Source organism: Schistocerca serialis, chromosome 6, assembly GCF_023864345.2.
Source record: "Schistocerca serialis cubense isolate TAMUIC-IGC-003099 chromosome 6, iqSchSeri2.2, whole genome shotgun sequence".
In the NCBI taxonomy this organism is placed as follows: domain Eukaryota; kingdom Metazoa; phylum Arthropoda; class Insecta; order Orthoptera; family Acrididae; genus Schistocerca; species Schistocerca serialis.
The window spans coordinates 355,425,097-355,443,531 of record NC_064643.1 but is presented as its reverse complement, the minus strand read 5'-3'; positions in this window follow the sequence as shown (position 1 = coordinate 355,443,531).

Here is an 18,435-nt window from a genome sequence, read left to right as displayed (position 1 = left end):
CAGTTTGTGGAAAGATTTCAGTTCTGTCACGTTCAACGATTCTCTTAAGTCGTCGTTAGTCCCGCTTTTGCAAGATATTTTTCCGGCCGCAGCGATGTCGGAGATTTGATTTTTTACGGGAGTAAAAATATTCATGGTACACTCGTGAAATGGACGCACTGGAAAATCCCCACTTCATCACTACCTCGGAGATGCTGTGTCCCATTGCTCGTGCACCTACTATAACACCACGTTCAAACTCAAATCTTGATAATATACCATTGTAGCAGCAGTAACCGATCTAACAACTGTGCCAGACACTTGTTGCTTTATACGAGGTGCGGCTAGAAAAAAACCGGACTGATGCTGGAAAAAACATTTATTTACAATTATTTACAATTTCATGTTATCTCCTTCAATGTACTCTCCTCCTCGGTCTCTACACCGCTCCATACGAATTTTCCACTGTTCATAGCAATGCTGCAGATCATTTTCGGTAAGTCCATACATTACTTCCGTCGCTTTTTCTTTTACTGCTTCAACAGTCTCAAATCTAGTTCCTTTCAAAGCTGACTTGACTTTAGGGAAAAGAAAAAAGTCACAGGGAGCCAAATCAGATGAGTAGGGTGGATGATCTAAGATGGGAATGTTGTGTTTTGCCAAAAACGTCTTCACTGACAACGCACTGTGAGCTGGGGCATTGTCTTGCTGAAGGATCCATGACTTTTTCTCCACAAATCGTTCCGTTTTCTCCGTACTCGCTCACGTAGGGTAGCCAAGACGCTAATGTAGTAATGCTGATTCACTGTTTGTCCCTCTGGTACCCAATCAATGTGCACAATCCGTTTGATGTCAAAAAAAAAAACAATCATCATTGCCTTGAATTTCGATTTTGACATTCGTGCTTTTTTTGTCGTGGAGAACCAGGAGTTTTCCAATGCATCGATTGGCGTTTAGTTTCGGGATCGTAAGTAAAAAACCACGATTCATCGCAAGTAATAACATTTTGTAACAAGGTGGGATCACTTTCAATGTTTTCCAGGATGTCAGAACAAATCATTCTTCGGCGTTCCTTCTGTTCAATTGTGAGACACTTTGGAACCATTTTTGAACACACATTGTTCATGTTGAAACTTTCATGAAGAATCTGCCTAACACTTTCCTTGTCAACTCCTGTTAACTCAGACACTGCTGTGATTGTTAAACGGCGATCTTGTCGAACAGGTTTACCGATTTTTTCAATGTTTGCATCAGTTTTTGCTGACAATGGTCTGCCAGTGCGAGTGTCATCACTGGTGTCTTCGCGGCCATCTTTAAATCGTTTAAACCACTCAAACACTTGTGTTCGCGATAAACAATCATCGCCGTACACTTGTTGTAACATTACAAACGTTTCACTTGCAGATTTTCCTAGTTTGAAACAAAATTTGATGTTAACACGCTGTTCTTTCTGTACACTCAACATTTTCCGACGCACAGACAAAACGTCAACTACTTAAAACAGACGCCACGGGCAGACTGAGTGCAGGAGGCAGATGAAACTCGAGCAGTAGGCGGAGCGAGAGTCACGTGACAGGCCACTCGACTTTCAGCCTTATTGCATTAGTTTTATTGTTTCACCAGTACTAGTCCGGTTTTTTTCTAGCCACACCTCGTATAGGCATTGCCGACAGCAGCGTCGTATTCTACCTGTTTACATATCTCTGTATTTGAATATGCATGCCTATTCCGGTTTCTTTGGCGCGTCAGTGTTTCTTGCTACGTGCAAATTCTCTCATCTGAACCTACACATGAACTACGTATACACATAACGAGGTTTTTACGGAGCCCTCAGAGCGCGACACCTTCTCGCACTTGTCCGGTGTTCCTAAATAAAGCAGGTGACCACTCTGGCGTCCACAGGCCCTTAGAACTTACATGACATGCCCTCTGTGTAGTGGTTCCTGCATAACTTAAGTAGAGTCTTTGGAAATGGCTGGAGAGTTGCAACTCATCTTGTGAATTTACGCCCATTCGCCCGTTTCTCAGTCCTTGGCTGACGTACTTTCTGACAGATGAGCGCTCTGCAAGCTGTGAACATGTCCAATTAGCGAGATAAAAGCGGTGGGAACTGGTAAGAGGTCACAAGCCGCAGTAGATGAATTCATATGGAGCGACAGAAAGCCCAGTAGTTGGGAACGGGCTGGAGCCAGCTTTCGACCGCCGTGTGATCAACTACCACTGTATGCCATGAGTCAAGTGAAAAGTATTGGCTGGGAAATGACGATATATGTTTTAACTAAAATTCTTCGCATCAAGCAGATGAATCCATTGCACCCTCAAATTCGCCCGTATGACGAAAACTGAGGAAGCTGCAATCCTGTGATTCCTGAAATTACCCAAACTAGTTACGAATTAGATCCAAACGACGGTCGCCAGCAGATATTGACAGGTAGGAATCACGTACTTATATCATTTCGGCGTGAAAGCCATTTTAATTAACATGGCATGATGTAATCATGGGAGACAGTGTACAACAGGTATTGTGAAATTAGATCTCTAACGCACGTGCTTAAGCCTCATCCTCACGAATCCAAATAGTTCTCTGAGTTAATGTTACAATATCCGTAATTGCTAATTAATTTGTTAATAGTATAATTACCTGTTATTCAAACTCAGTGAAACTTGGAATAAATGCGGTGGCATGAGCACCACAGCTCAGAGAGTTACATAAATTGAGGAGTCAATGTGCATCGTGATAAATTTATTAGCTTTGTTACTTTTATATTTTTCTAATAGTAGGATGTGGAGAGTGTTAGATATTTTGTACTTATTTAAATATCGTGTACGTTATGTATATTGGATAGGTTGGAGAGCGACCAGCGCCATTAGACACAACGTTTAATGTGGAACTTAAACTTTATGCCGTCCTAGTTCATATTATTTTATCTGATTTTTTCGTACATAGCATCTGTATATACACAGTTCAAAAGTACTTCAACTTTTAGGACTGTAGAGTAATGCTTCAAAATTCATGTTATTGTGTTGTGTGACGATTTTGTTCGAGTAAGTGTTACAAGGTTTTTTAAAGGTAATGCCTGCAGATATCTTTGCATGTGTCACGCGTAACTAAAACTGAAAATATAAAATTTGTAACCCTGGATTTGAACTGTTGAAAGAATTTTTTTCTATAATAGAAAGTGTCCATAGAAGGAGAGCGTGATGAATCATTGTCGTTTCATGCTAATACTTTTCCAGTTTCAATTGCCCTGCAAGTCGCAATAACAAAAAAATTACAAATAACTAAACATTAATATTCCTTCGCAGTTAACATACCTAAGCCATTATTTATCACCTTGGTATTACTCTACCATCGCAAAGGCTCCAATACAAAAGGAAATATCATCAAATAATTCCGAAACAGCGATCTGCCTCCAATGTATAGTGATTCTGGGTATAGGTCTTTAGTTTCATCTCAGATAGCCTGGACGAAAAGTAAAACTAGGTACGTCCATTAAACTTTTAACTGAAGAATACTTTCGTCAATTAAGACAACTTGTATTTCTACAACTATCATAACTTAGCAGTACTGTAATTCTATACTACGCTCACATTTACATATTTTAGTTCAAATGTTATTGTTTGTAGTGTACGAACAAGAATTACAGTGTATTTTTTCAGTTGGTTATTGAGACTGTCAAGGAAAGGATATAGTAGAAAAAATGAGATCCTAGAAACAAATATGTAGGAATTCCTGAATTGTCTTCCTCGACGAAATCCTTTGTACGACAATAAGCCAGGAGTAATTTGAACTTGTTTAAGGTCAATAATCTTCACATTTTTACTTCATTGAATTTATGTTATTATGCTGCAAATCCCTAGGATAGAGAAGGATGTAAGAGGGTGGTTTCAGCCGTTCAGAACACACAGGAAAGGAAATGGGAAGATGCAATGACTGAGCACATTAGATTTTAAAATATGCCCCACTTTGGGTCAATCTGTTGCTCAGAAATGTAGAGAAAGTCTTTATTCCGTGGATTAACGCATCTAAAAGAGAAACTACATATAATATTCACTATCCCTGGAAGTGGCCTATGGTAGTATAATCTTGCTACAGACCTCATAAAAGAATTGCTATGTCTGTTCCGGGTCTGGAGACTTACAAAGCGCGATAATGGATGGATCGCAGGGATGAAATATGGCTACCATTGATGTCGTTTTGGGATGGACGTAATACATATTTAACGACCATATAACTAAACACCGTCTCCCACAAGTCCAACCTCTCGTCCAAGTCATGGGAGGCGGGCAATGGCATGAAGTAGGGGATTACCTGTAGGAGCGAGTTCAGAGGGGACTGTGTATGCCCCAGGACCGCTATGGTAGCTGTGAAGGTCCTACAGGAACCCTGAAAAGTGACGGTTAACGGGGCTCTGGTGAAGCTTCAATAAGCCCAGTAAGGCAGTAGTGGATTATGATTTCTGCTTTCAGAAATAGAACGGACCTCGGAAAGGACGGATTTAATCGACGGCGAACTGGCTATAAACAAGGACTAAGATTTGGAACATTAAATACACAAACATTGACTGGAAAGGTGGAGGAGATGGTAGACATGATGGAAAGAAGCAAGTCAGACCTATTGGGGTTAGCTGAGATGGAAAAGAGAAGGAAGGAGAGAACTGAGGAAAGGCTAACGACTGTACTGTAATGGAAATAAGAAGGGAAGGAGAACTGGAGTCGGTAGAGTAGTAAGAGATGGATTAAAAGAGGAAGTGAAGAGAATAAGTGATAAGGTGATGAAGACCAAAACATCACTCAAGCAGATGGGAAGGAAGAATATGATAGTAATGGGAGATTTAAACGTACACGACGGAAGAGAAAGAGAAGGCTGCGAAAGTTGGACCAGAGGTTTGGCGCTGCCGAAATGAGGAAGGTGGAAGACTATTGGAGTTTTGTCAAAGGAATGGTTTGCTGGTTGGGAGCTCCTGGTTCAGGAAAAGAGAGAGCCACAAGATTACTTGGCACAGTCAAAACTTAAAGAGAAATTCGATAGTTGACTACTTCCTGTACGATAGTGAGATGAATAGGAACATCATTGACATTAAGGTAATACCATCAGAGGCCTTGGATAGCGACCACCGTGTGATGGTAATGAACCTGAGAGGGGCTAAGGATAATAAAGGGACGGGAAACCAGGAAATATGTACAAGGGTATGGAAGTTGAAGGAGGAAGAAAGCAGGCTACCGTACCTATGAGTAGTAAAGGAAAGCCTCCCAAAGGATGAACCAAAAACGGTAGAAGAAGAAAGGGGTAGATTCTAGGGAACATTAGTAAGTGCAGTGGAAGCAATATGTGGGAGGCCAAGCAACAAAAAGATATGGAAAAAAACGCCCTGGTGGAATAATAAAACAAAGGATATAGTACAGAAGAAGAAAAGAGCCTTTAGGGTATGGTTCCAGAAAAGAACACTAGAGACAGGAGAAGAGTATCAGGCAAGGAATAAAGAAGCAAAAAGAGTGGTGGTGGAGGAAAGAAGAAAATGGATGGAACAGTGGAACAGAATGATGGAGAGGATAGTGAAGGTTCAAAAAAGGTGTTATATGGAATGATTAAAAGTAAGAGGAAGAACGGTACGACAGCTTATGCTCGAATGATGAACAAAAGTTGGTAAGATGTAGAGAATATGTGAAAGGTGTATTTTGAAGAACTCCTGAACCCGGAGACCTGGATGAGGGGGGACAAGCCGAGCAGAAAAAAAGAGGAGGAACAGCGTATAGAAGATGACCTTACACGGGTAGAAGTGGAGAGGCATTGGGCAAGATCAAGGGAGGGAAGTCGACAGGTCTGGATGAGCTAAGTGTAGAGATGGTGAGAGCAGCAGGAGAGGTGGGGATACAATGGCCATATCGAGTAATGAAAATTGTGTGGAGACAGAAGATGATCCCAGAAGACTGGAAGAATGGATTAATTGTCCCGATCTTTAAGAAGGGACATATAAAAGTGTGCAAGAACTATGGGGGGATAACATTGAAGGGTAATTGTGCAAAGATTTTTGAGAAAATTTTGGAAGCACGAATTCGGACAAAATTAGATGGAAGAACGAGAGAAGAGCAACATGGCTTAAGAACAGTAAGGTCCACGGTGGATCTAATGTTTGCTGCAAGACAACTGCAGGTACAGCACTATGACTGTGAATATGGAATAGATCTACTAATGACCTTCCTGGACATTAAAAAAAGCGTGTGATAGTGTAGTAGAAGAAAAGTGTGGAAAGCCGTGGCCAACAGAGGAGTAGCAAAAGAGATTATTTGGATGATAAGGGATATGTACGATGGAAGTGCGAGCTTTGTGGAAGTGGGAGGAGAGAGTCAGCTTGGATTGAACAGAATAATGGCTTGAGGCAGGGAAGTGCACTTTCACCATTACTCTTCATTGTAGTGATGGATGATATGAGCACAGTAACACAAGTAATAGGTGAAAGGAAGATGAAAGCTATGGTGTTTGCAGATGATCTGAGGGAATAAGGAGGAGGAAGTACAAGAGCAGTTTGACGTATGGGAACGAACAGTACAAGAACATGGGATGAAATTTATTATAAGTAAGAGTGAGATGATTATCATGACAAGAAATAAGGAGAGAAGAACAACGGGAATAACAATTGGTGGGGAACGATTGAGGAGAGTGGAGAGATTCAAGTACCTAGAAAGTCTGGTACAAGAAGATGAGGAAAACGACAGAGAAATAAAGGAGCGGGGGAGAAAAGCAGAAGCATTTCAGAAGAGTGTCAGAAGCCTGATATGCAGCAAGGATGTACCCCATATCAGTAAAAAGGTTATATACCACTTCCTGGCATATTAAAACTGTGTGCCAGACCGAGACTCGAACTCGGGACCTTTGCCTTTCGCGGGCAAGTCCTCTTTTTATCTGCCAGGAAGTTTCATATCAATGCACACTCCGCTGCAGAGTGTAAATCTCATTCAAGTTATATACCAGTCATACTATGTACCGATCCTGACATATGCATCAGAGACCTGGGTTATGAAAGGAAGAGAGAAAAGCAAAGAACAAGCTAGTGAGATGAAATTCTTGAGAAACAGTATTGGAGTTACAAAGATCGACAGGTTAAGAAATGAGAAGATAAGAGAGTTAAAGTGGAGCCATTATAGGAGAAGATAGAGAAATCAAGGCTGAGATTGTAAGGACACGTTAAGAGAATGGAGGAGAAGAGGATACCCAGGAGGATACACGAGATGAAACTGGAAGGAAGAGAGACCAGGAGGAAGACCGAGAGACAATGAAAGGAGTAGAGGAATGCGTCCAGAAGAAGGGAGAGGACTGGACCAGGGTGAAGACGGAGAAACGGTGGCAAGACGGAAGACGATGGAGAGACCTATGTTCCATATAGACCTGGACAGAGGCTAGAAACTATCCAAGATGATGATAATAACTAATAACCTAAATAGAATACAAACTTACGCATATTTGCCAAATAATGGAACAGGTGGTGAGAGCGGAAGTTATTTTTGAGGTACTGACTCGCAAAGCTCCTACGAGAAAATGTTACAGAAGGTAATTTACTCTCATTCTCCAGGATGTGGTATCGAAGAGTATGAAGCCTAAAACTATAAAATAGAGTTCGTGTATATGGTTTCTTTCCGATTGATACAGACTGATCCAGTTGCTTACTGTAAGTTCGTTGTGACATCAACATCTGTAAGAAAAAAGTGAACAGGAGGATCAACAGCACCAGTAGTCGCGAAAATCGTAATGAACCATACAAATACCACTAAAACACTTAAATTATATAGAACTTTTTGATATATTTGCTGTGGAAAGAATTAGGAAGCTTAACCAAATTAAGGACACTGAAGCAACTGAAAAAGCATTTGCTAATTTTACGTTCCCTACGTCTATGGGAAAGAAGTCACAACGAGACGATAAGCAACAACCAACACATGTAGGTAAGCTACAGCATAAATATAAGTTTTACACTACACTCTGAAAACACCATGTTGCCTTATAAACCCAGCAGTACCCACAACGAAAGCAGCGGGCCGAGTCATGATGTTTCTCGGTTAACATCACAGTCTGTTATGAGAATTGTTAAACATGGACACATGGGAGATTCCTAGATGAAAGGATAAGCGTCATACAGAGAGGCAGTCTTACTGAGTCACATCGGACAGATATAAAATGTTTGACACGAAGGAAAAAGAAAAGCACAAAGCTAAGGAAGAAAGCGAAGGTAGAAAAAGAAAACTGCAGGAGAAACTAAATCCCAATTACAAATAAGTAACAAATGACATACTAGTATCGCAAAACCCGTTACACCAGACGAACAAAGAGAAATAACAGTAGAGTCTAATTAAAACAAATGCTCTTCCCTGCACGAAAGCAGTAAAATGTAGATAGTGCCCCAAATTAAGCTATACTAGTATTCCAAAGGCAATTCAGCTCCATTTATGCGAAAGTGATGAAGACAATTTCTTATATTACATGTATATTACGTATACATGTAGATTTCATTTAAGATTTTTGAATATGACAGTAGATATTGTGTTTCAATTAATTGGTATTTGGTGTAAGCGTATAAAACGGTCGGAACGAATGGAGTTATGACATATGTGACTCTGGAACCATATGATTCCATCCCTAATTTCAATTCCATAGTTTGTTTGAGACTGCCGTGATGAGGCGTGAAGTAAGAAATTGGGTAGGAGGAAGACAACAGATGGTGCAGTGAGTACCAGTTGTTTCAGTGGATTTAGAATAACAACCAATATTTCGTAAAATACAGGTTTGTTAAACCTAGACCATGGTTTCGACAGTATTAAATATGTCTTCTTCCGAAGGTATTGAACGAATAATCACTTTTACTGTATCCAATAAGGGAGTCGTTGACTCCGTTTACTACAAATACGTCTCATCCACTTAACTACCACTTAAAATACATTACTTAAAAATAGTAGCTCTCTACTGTAAATAGTTATTAAGTGGATGACACGTACTTGTACTAAACATAGTAAAGATTTCTACATTGGATATAGATAATGTGATTCTACGTACAATACCATATGAAGAAGACAGTTTTAAAACTGTCGAAACCATGCTCATGGTTTAATACACCTGTATTTTGCAATGATTGGCTGTTACTCACAAATCTACTGAAGCACTTGCAAGCACAGTTTCTGAAACACAGCCAGGTAGAAAATCTCAAGTACGAATTGCGTAAGAAGTTGGGTCAGTTTAGTAGGCTGACAATCTCATCGGATGTCTCCAAATGAGCCACTTTGACTAGCTTCTAAGATGAATTTGTTGATATTTGCTTAAGTGTTATTCCCATTAAATTGTCTATCATGATGCGTACACTCTCAATAGCAGGTCTTTATCCAAGTATTTCAGATCTCATTTTTATAACAATTTTTATTATGAGTAGAATAACGATATTCAGCAGATTTCGCGGTTTAGTATGTCTTAGGCTCCCACGAAAAGAACGGTACGAAGTGAAGTGATTCGGGCTGTCTAGTCTGTCGGGGTCGAGGGACTGGACAGTACGGTTCACGTTAGGCGCCGCTCGATTAAAATCTCGCATGCGCGCAGTATAAATTTGTATTCAATCACGGCGACTCTGCGTAGAAGGTAGAAAAGGACAGGGTAGAAGTGTACATTACTCTGTAAACACATTTTAAAATATATTTAATGTAACAGACTTGTGATTGCTTCTAACATGAACTGTGATGTTTGTGACTTTGTAAGAGTGTATATGTAAACCGTATTATTAGCTGTTCATAGCGCAACCTGTTTCGAGTGTTATAAACAAACGAAAAGCTGTTCGCATCCCAAATCTGGGACTTAACGGATGATATAGCAAAATTGAGAGCCTTAGCCTTCTCACCAATTATTTTACAGCCTCACTTCGGCACAACGAACTCGCGATCTGTACACTATATCTGCGCCGAGGCCAGGACATCAGAAAATCTCAATTTAGTGGACTATTACAGAATCTCATTGAGCTACCCTGAAGCGACAGAACACACCACATGCTGCATTTCCAGTACAAATAGGAACAGTTACATTTCATTCGCGGCAACTTTAAAGAGGGAAAGCGAAGGAAGAGTTAATGTGGAAAATAAATTAAACTTCCTGGCAGATTAAAACTGTGTATCCGACCGAGACTCGAACTCGGGACCTTTGCCTTTCGCAGACAAGTGCTCTACCATCTGAGCTACCGAAGCACGACTGACGCCCGGTCCTCACAGCTTTACTTCTGGCAGTATCTCGTCTCCTACCTTCCAAACTTTACAGAAGCTCTCCTGCGAACCTTGCAGAACTAGCACTCCTGAGAGAAAGGATATTGCGGAGACATGGCTTAGCCACAGCCTGGGAGATGTTTCTGGAAACATGTGGATTTGCAAACTCGTCACATTCGAAAGTTAGCTCAGTTAACGTTCGACTTGATGGGAATTCCACACAACCCCTCATTTTGGTAACATACGAATAGTCTTTCTTCCCTTGTACAGTCGTAATCTTTCAATTAGAAATATTCATTATTTCCATGAAACAACCATTTTCTTAACGGCCAGTCCCCACTGCAATACCTGTGCCCATTAACGGAAAAGTATGGGCATCCACGGTATAAAAGCACACAATCAGTGTAGTTCTTAAGAAAAGCAATCCAGGGAAAAAGTAAAGGATAATTTTGTTTGTTGAAGTTAATTGGTGTCCAAAATTTACGTATTTATCAAACGTTAGAGTTAGTTCGTTGAATACAAGGGAGAAGTCGGCGCATGTGTTCATTCGACCACACGTTCGTTGGGTCATTCAGTACGGGAGCGGTCAGCCGTATTCGGTCTGTGACAGGTGCATATAAAGTTTCACGTACTTACACGGTTTGTATAAGAAATAAAAGTTGATAGTAAAATTTGTACTTTCGACGCTTTCCGTCTGGTTGTCCTGACTTGACCGATTTTTGCTCACACAATTCTCTTGCAAAGCATTTCCTTAGATTTTTCCATCTTCATGTATAAGCGTTCCTAGGAAACAATGACAATAAATTGAAGCGATTGACATTGTCGTATATTTAAATTTATTTTCATGAAGTAAAAATGAAAACTATTGTAATTCAATTACTTTAAATCATTTACGAAACTCGATAAATTATTATTACTTATTACTTCTTTTCAGAAATCTAGCAACTGTATCAAGTTTCAATTATCTTTAATACAACTACTTGATAGCTAGCACAATCCGCAAAACAGTGAAAGCAACATGCAGGAATGTTTTGAAACCTGTGGTTATGCCAGAGAAATGTGAAGAAGAGTGGCTGTACATTGCTAAACAGTTCTACAAAAATACCCATTTCCCCAACATCATACGTGCTATAGACGGGAAACATGTTCGAAAAATACAAAATCAAAGTTTTGGCTCATAATGTTCTAATTATAAAAAATTATTATCTGTGGTGTTGATGGCATGGGTCGATGCTGAATATCGATTTGCCTTCATAGTTGTTGGTGCAAATGGAGCAGCAGGTGATTCCTCAGTTTTTAATAATTTTAATATAAGCAAAAAGCTACAAAGCAACCTTCTGAACGTACCGAACGACCGAACATTGCCTAACGAGCCAGAAGGCAAACCAATGCCTTTTTGTTTGGTTGCTGACGAAGCTTTTGGTGTATCGAGGCTCATTTTGCGCCCATTTGCTTAAAAAAACGCTAACCCCATTAAAGAAAGTTTTCAACCGTAGGCAAACAACTACTCGTCATATGGTTGAATGCACATTTTGCATACTGGTGAACAAATGGCGACTTTCCGTAGACCTCTTGATGTTACAATCGATTTCTGCGATACAGTCATCAAAGCAAATTGTGTCCTCCACAATTTTACGCGCGGAAGATATGGAATCAATTTTACAGATATGGCTTATGAATGTCCACTGCAGAGTATGGATACTGAACACCACGCTAGAACTATATCTGCTGTCAATATACGCAACTATTTTGCAACCTATTTTACGTCCTCTGGAGGATCTGTTCCGTGGCAGTACGATTGACTGATTTCACTACGACTCACCAACAACGAAAAACTGACTTGTTCTATCCACTAAACATTATTAAGAAGTGTAGTATAACAACAATATTAAAAATATGCCAATAAACGCAACTTTATAAAATGAAAACTTACATACTTGTTTTTTTTTGTGAGCTGTTTCGGTACTCCGCTATTCCTTGTTCTGAAGGACGTGCTCAATCAAAACGTAATATTTCCTTAACTATATTTGGTGTACGGCAGCGGATAACACAAACTTAAAATTGCATTGTTTTAACACATTCAACAGTCGAAACACAGTAGAAATGAACCATGGAAAATAATTTTCTTTTATGGCCTAAAAATTCAGAAGAGCGTGTAGGAGACAACGGATTTTGTTATACACCCACTGTTAATATGTTCTGTTACACGAAACCATTGAAAATAAAAATAAAAAAGTTGTATTACAATCTAAAAATCGAAACGAACGTATCATACATTAGAAATTGATAGGTACTTTCACAGAGATGCGTTCGAAAATTGAATTAAACTGTCGTTTTACGATCTAATAACTTGAATGCGTAGCAGATAAAAAAACACATTCGGTATTAATAAGTGAAGCTATAGGAAAGCGTAAGAAATGAGAATGAAATAGACATTTCGGTGCACGAACTAATAACTGAATACAGACGAACAAATACAGAATTGGATTTGCTATTACGTAATTTTAGACTAGTGTGGAAAAATCAAATTTGTTTTATAATCTAATAGTTAATGTGTAAAGCATTATGGTCTGTGTAGCTAGATGCTGCATAATAAATGTACACAATACCTTTAATCCATGTAAGGGCTGAACAGTTTTGTTCTGCAGCTACTGCTCTCACCATAGGTCTTTCTAATGGTATTAGCCAAGGTTTTACGTATTTATCGACAGAACTGAATTACGTTCTTTGCTAACACTTTTCCAGCTGAGAGTACTCCCCGATAACGTATATTTCCGTGGTAACTATACAGTTCAGCAGACGCCAAAAATACGCATCAGTTGTAACATACTACAGTATCAGTAATACTTAACTGTACAGCGCCGAGCGGCCAGGTTTATTCGGGTTTTGCTCAGTATTGTCGGCCGCCATCGGCAATTGTAAAATAATGGCTCTGAGCACTATGGGACTTAACTTCTGAGGTCATCAGTCCCCCTAGAACTTCGAACTACTTGAACCTAACTAACCTTAGGACTTCACACACATCCATACCCGAGGCGCGATTCGAACCTGCGACCGTAGCGGTCGCGCGGTTCCAAACTGTAGCGCCTAGAACCGCTCGGCCACTAAGGCCGGCATTCGTAAAATAAACAGGTAATACATAGTTAGTAAATCCAGTAAATGTGCTCTAAGTTATAATAAAAATCACATTATAATCTAAAATTTTTAAAACTAATATGAATAAATAAACAAACTCACCAGTCAGCAAAGTTTGCACCTGGCTTCGACGACAGAAAATTCGTTGATCATATCGTCATAGTTCAGACGGTTATCCATCAAGAGGTCGGCTTCGATGTGAAGAGTGGACAAGGCCTTCAATCTCTCCTCAGACAGCGTAGAACGTAGGTACGATTTCAGTCTTCTTAGAGCCTAAACCGAGCATTCTGCTGAACAATTTGTAAGTACCATGCATATAAACATTCTAAGAGCAATATCAACATTCAGAAACCCGTACTGTAACGTCTCTCGTCGTAAAAATCTACTCATTTCGACTGGTGTATCACTAATCTCATCATCATCATCATCATCATCATCATCATCATCATCATCATCATCATCATCATCATTTAAGACTGATTATGCCTTTCAGCGTTCAGTCTGGAGCATAGCCCCCCTTATACAGTTCCTCCATGATCCCCTATTCAGTGCTAACATTGGTGCCTCTTCTGACGTTAAACCGATTACTTCAAAATCATTCTTAACTGAATCCAGGTACCTTCTCCTCGGTCTACCCCGACTCCTCCTACGCTCTACTGCTGAATCCATGAGTCTCTTGGGTAACCTTGCTTCTCCCATGCGTGTAAGATGACCCCACCATCTAAGCCTGTTCGCCCTGACTGCTACATCTATAGAGTTCACTCCCAGTTTTTCTTTGATTTCGTCATTGTGGACACCCTCCTGCCATTGTTCCCATCTACTAGTACCTGCAATCATCCTAGCTACTTTCATATCCGTAACCTCAACCTTGTTGATAAGGTAACCTGAATCCACCCAGCTTTCTCTCCCGTACAACAAAGTTGGTCGAAAGATTGAACGGTGCACAGATAACTTAGTCTTGGTACTGACTTCCTTCTTGCAGAAGAGAGTAGATCGTAGCTGAACGCTCACTGCATTAGCTTTGCTACACCTCGCTTCCAGTTCTTTCACTATGTTGCCATCCTGTGAGAATATGCATCCTAAGTACCTGAATCCGTCCACCTGTTCTAACTTTGTTCCTCCTATTTGGCACTCAATCCGTTTATATTTCTTTCCCACTGACATTACTTTCGTTTTGGAGATGCTAATCTTCATACCATAGTCCTAACATTTCTGATCTAGCTCTGAAATATTACTTTGCAAACTTTCAATTGAATCTGCCATCACAACTAAGTCATCCGCATATGCAAGACTGCTTATTTTGTGTTCACATATCTTAATCTCACCCAGCCAGTCTATTGTTTTCAACATACGATCCATAAATGATATGAACAACAGTGGAGACAGGTTGCAGCCTTGTCTTACCCCTGAAACTACTCTGAACCATGAGTTCAATCTACGGTCAACTCTAACTGCTGCCTGACTATCCATGTAAAGACCTTTAATTGCTTGCAAAAGTTTGCCTCCTATTCCATAATCCTGTAGAACAGACAATAACGTCCTCCTAGGAACCCGATCATATGCCTTTTCTAGATCTATAAAGCATAGATACAATTCCCTGTTCCACTCATAACACTTCTCCATTATTTGCTAAAGATCTGGTCCTGACAACCTCTAAGAGGCCTAAACCCACACTGATTTTCATCCAATTGGTCCTCAACTAATACTCGCACTTTCCTTTCAACAATACCTGAGAAGATTTTACCCACAACGCTGATTAAAGAGATACCTCTGTAGTTGTTACAATCTTTTCTGTTACCATGTTTAAAGATTGGTGTGATTACTACTTTTGTCCAGTCTGATGGAACCTGTCCCGACTCCCAGGCCATTTCAATTATCCTGTGTAGCCATTTGAGACCTGACATTCCACTGTATTTGATGAGTTCCGACTTAATTTCATCCACCCCAGCCGCTTTATTGCACTGCAATCTATTGACCATTTTTTCCACTTCCTCAAATGTGATCCTATTTCCATCATCATTCCTATCCCATTCTACCTCGAAATCTGAAACATTACTGATCGCATTTTCACCTACATTGAGCAACTCTTCAAAATATTCCCTCCATCTGCCCAAGGCATCCACAGGATTCACCAGCAGTTTTCCTGACCTGTGCAAAATACTTGTCATTTCCTTCTTACCTCCCTTTCGAAGACTGCTAATTACACTCCAGAATGGTTTTCCAGCAGCTTGACCCATAGTCTCCAACCTGTTTCACTAATCTCAGAAGATTTCAAAACTTCCGCGAAATGTACACATTCACTAGAGAAGAAAGGCTCTAAATCTCTGTCATATGACGCTTGGAGTTTTGCTGCACGTTCAGCAATATCGTCGGGTGAACTGTTCGTAAGGTTACTGAAAACTGTGAAGGAATCCAACAGTGTTCTATAGCTTTCCTTCCTCCTCACTAATTTGGCGTACAAGTTGTCGAGTACAGGGAGAAATGTTTCGACTCTAAATTGTTCCCTTCCAGTCAGAAAAAAGTTCTTGAAAGTCTGCTTCTCCGTCATCCTGAAGTTTGCGTTTTCGTGGTCTTTTATAGGTGTATTCATAGTCTATATAAGTCACAAATTCCATTATTTTATTTTCATAATAGTCGAACATACCACGAATAAATGCAATAAATCCTACAAGTGATTAATATAATTCATGCACTGTTTTAGTGCAAACATTTACACTTTGTAGTTTCAGATTTACACTATTAAATCTCTGCATTATGTCCTTCCAAACTGTCATCATGAATACTGCTTCTAGTGTGCTGAGCTAACTGAATAAAGCTAAAGCTTCAATTCACACAAGTGGTTTTCCAAACGAATTATTGGCAATATGTGTGAGAGCATTGATAACCCCCTCCCAGTTTTGATATAGACTTACATACACTTCTTCTCTTGCTGACCAACATGTTTTTGGCAAACATTTTACCGTTTTGCTTCGTGGTTTCATGAAAGAAAGAAGTTTATCCCAACTCTATGTAGAAGCAGAGAAAAAAATTATAAAATGAACATGCTTCACGACAACAGCTTGCAGCACTAGTGCCGACTAAATTCAAAGAATGTGCTGCACAAGGCACATAATGCGCTTTCGGATTTGGCTCTTTAATCCATACCTGCAAACAAGTGTAGGTTCCTGACATATTGCTTGCGTTATCATACGACTGGCCTCTACAGCCAGTATATCAGTGGAATTTGTAGACAGGACTCTTTAGTATGGCATCAGCTAAATTTTCGGACTTGGGTCCCACGTTTGGTAATGACAGAAGGAACCGTTCAACACGTTCAACATCCTCGTTCACGTATGTTAACATGAAAGATAATTGATCAATATGTGAAACGTCCTCAGTAGAACCTACTATTATAGAGAAATATTTGGCATGTTTTATTTCACTTATAATAACTCTTTTTATTCGTCCAGAATGAAGCGCTATAATTTCATCACAGATTGTTGAAGAAAGATACACTACTGGCCATTAAAATTGCTACACCAAGAAGAAGTGCTGATGATAAACGGGTATTCATTGGACCAATACATTATACTAGAACTGACATGTGATTACATTTACACGCAATTTGGGTGCAGAGATCCTGAGAAATCAGTACCCAGAACAACCACCTCCGGCAGTAATAACGGCCTTGATACGCCTGGGCATTGAGTTAAACAGAGCTTGGATGCCGTGTACAGGTACAGCTGCCCATGCTGCTTCAACACAATACCACAGTTCATCAAGAGTAGTGACTGGCGTATTGTGCCCAGCCACTTGCTCGGCCACCATTAACCAGTCGTCTTCAATTGGTGAGAGATCTGGAGAATGTGCTGGCCAGGGCAGCAGTCGAACATTTTCTGTATCCAGAAAGGCCCGTAAGGGACATGCAACCTGCGGTCGTGCATTATCCTGCTCAAATGTAGGGTTTCGCAGGGATCGATTGAAGAGTAGAACCACGGGTCCTAACACATCTGAAATGTAAAGTCCACTGTTAAAAGTGCCGTCAATGCGAACAAGAGGTGACCGAGACGTGTAACCAATGGCACCCCATACCATCACGCCGGGTGATAGGGCAGTATGGCGATGACGAATACACGCTTCCAACGTGTGTTCACCGCGATGTCACCAAACACGGATGCGATCATCATGATGCTGTAAACAGAACTTGGATTCATCCGAAAAAATGACGTATTGCCATTCGTGCACTCACGTTCGTCATTGAGTACACCATCGCAGGCGCTCATATATGTGATGCAGCGTCAAGGGTAATCGCAGCCGTGTTCTCCGAGCTGATAGTCCATGCTGCTGCAAACGTCGTCGAACTGTTCATGCAGATGGTTGTTGTCTTGCAAACGTCCCCATCTGTTGACTCAGGGATCGAGACGTGACTGCACGATCCTTTACAGCCGTGCGGATAAGATGTCTGTCATCTCGACTGCTAGTGATACGAGACCGTTGAGGTCCAGCACGGCGTTCCGTATTACCCTCCTGAACCCACCGATTCCATATTCTGCTAAAAGTCATTGGATCTCGACCAACGCGAGCAGCAATGTCGCGATACGATAAACTGCAATCGCGATAGGCTACAATCCGACCTTTATCATGGCACGCATTTGTCCTCCTTACACGAGGCATCACAACAACGTTTCACCAGGCAACGCCGGTCAACTGGTGTTTGTGTATGAGAAATCGGTTGGAAACTTTCCTCATTTCAGCATGTTGTAGGTGTCGCCACCGGCACCAACCTTGTGTGAATGCTCTGAAAAGCTATTCATTTGCATATCACAGCATCTTCTTCCTGTCGGTTAAATTTCGCGTCTGTAGAACGTCATCTTCGTGGTGTAGCAATTTTAATGGCCGGTAGTGTAACTTGTATGTCCCTGTCCTGGATTTCCATATCGTTCAGAGTGCTCCGCGAGTAAACGACCAAATTTTGCTATAAGTTCAAGGGACATCATAAATTGACCATTATGTAATGAATGGAATCTTTCAACGTGTTCACGTAGGGTACGTCCACGACTTGTTAACTTCTTCACTACGGCAAATACCCTTCTCATCACACTGCGCCAGTAC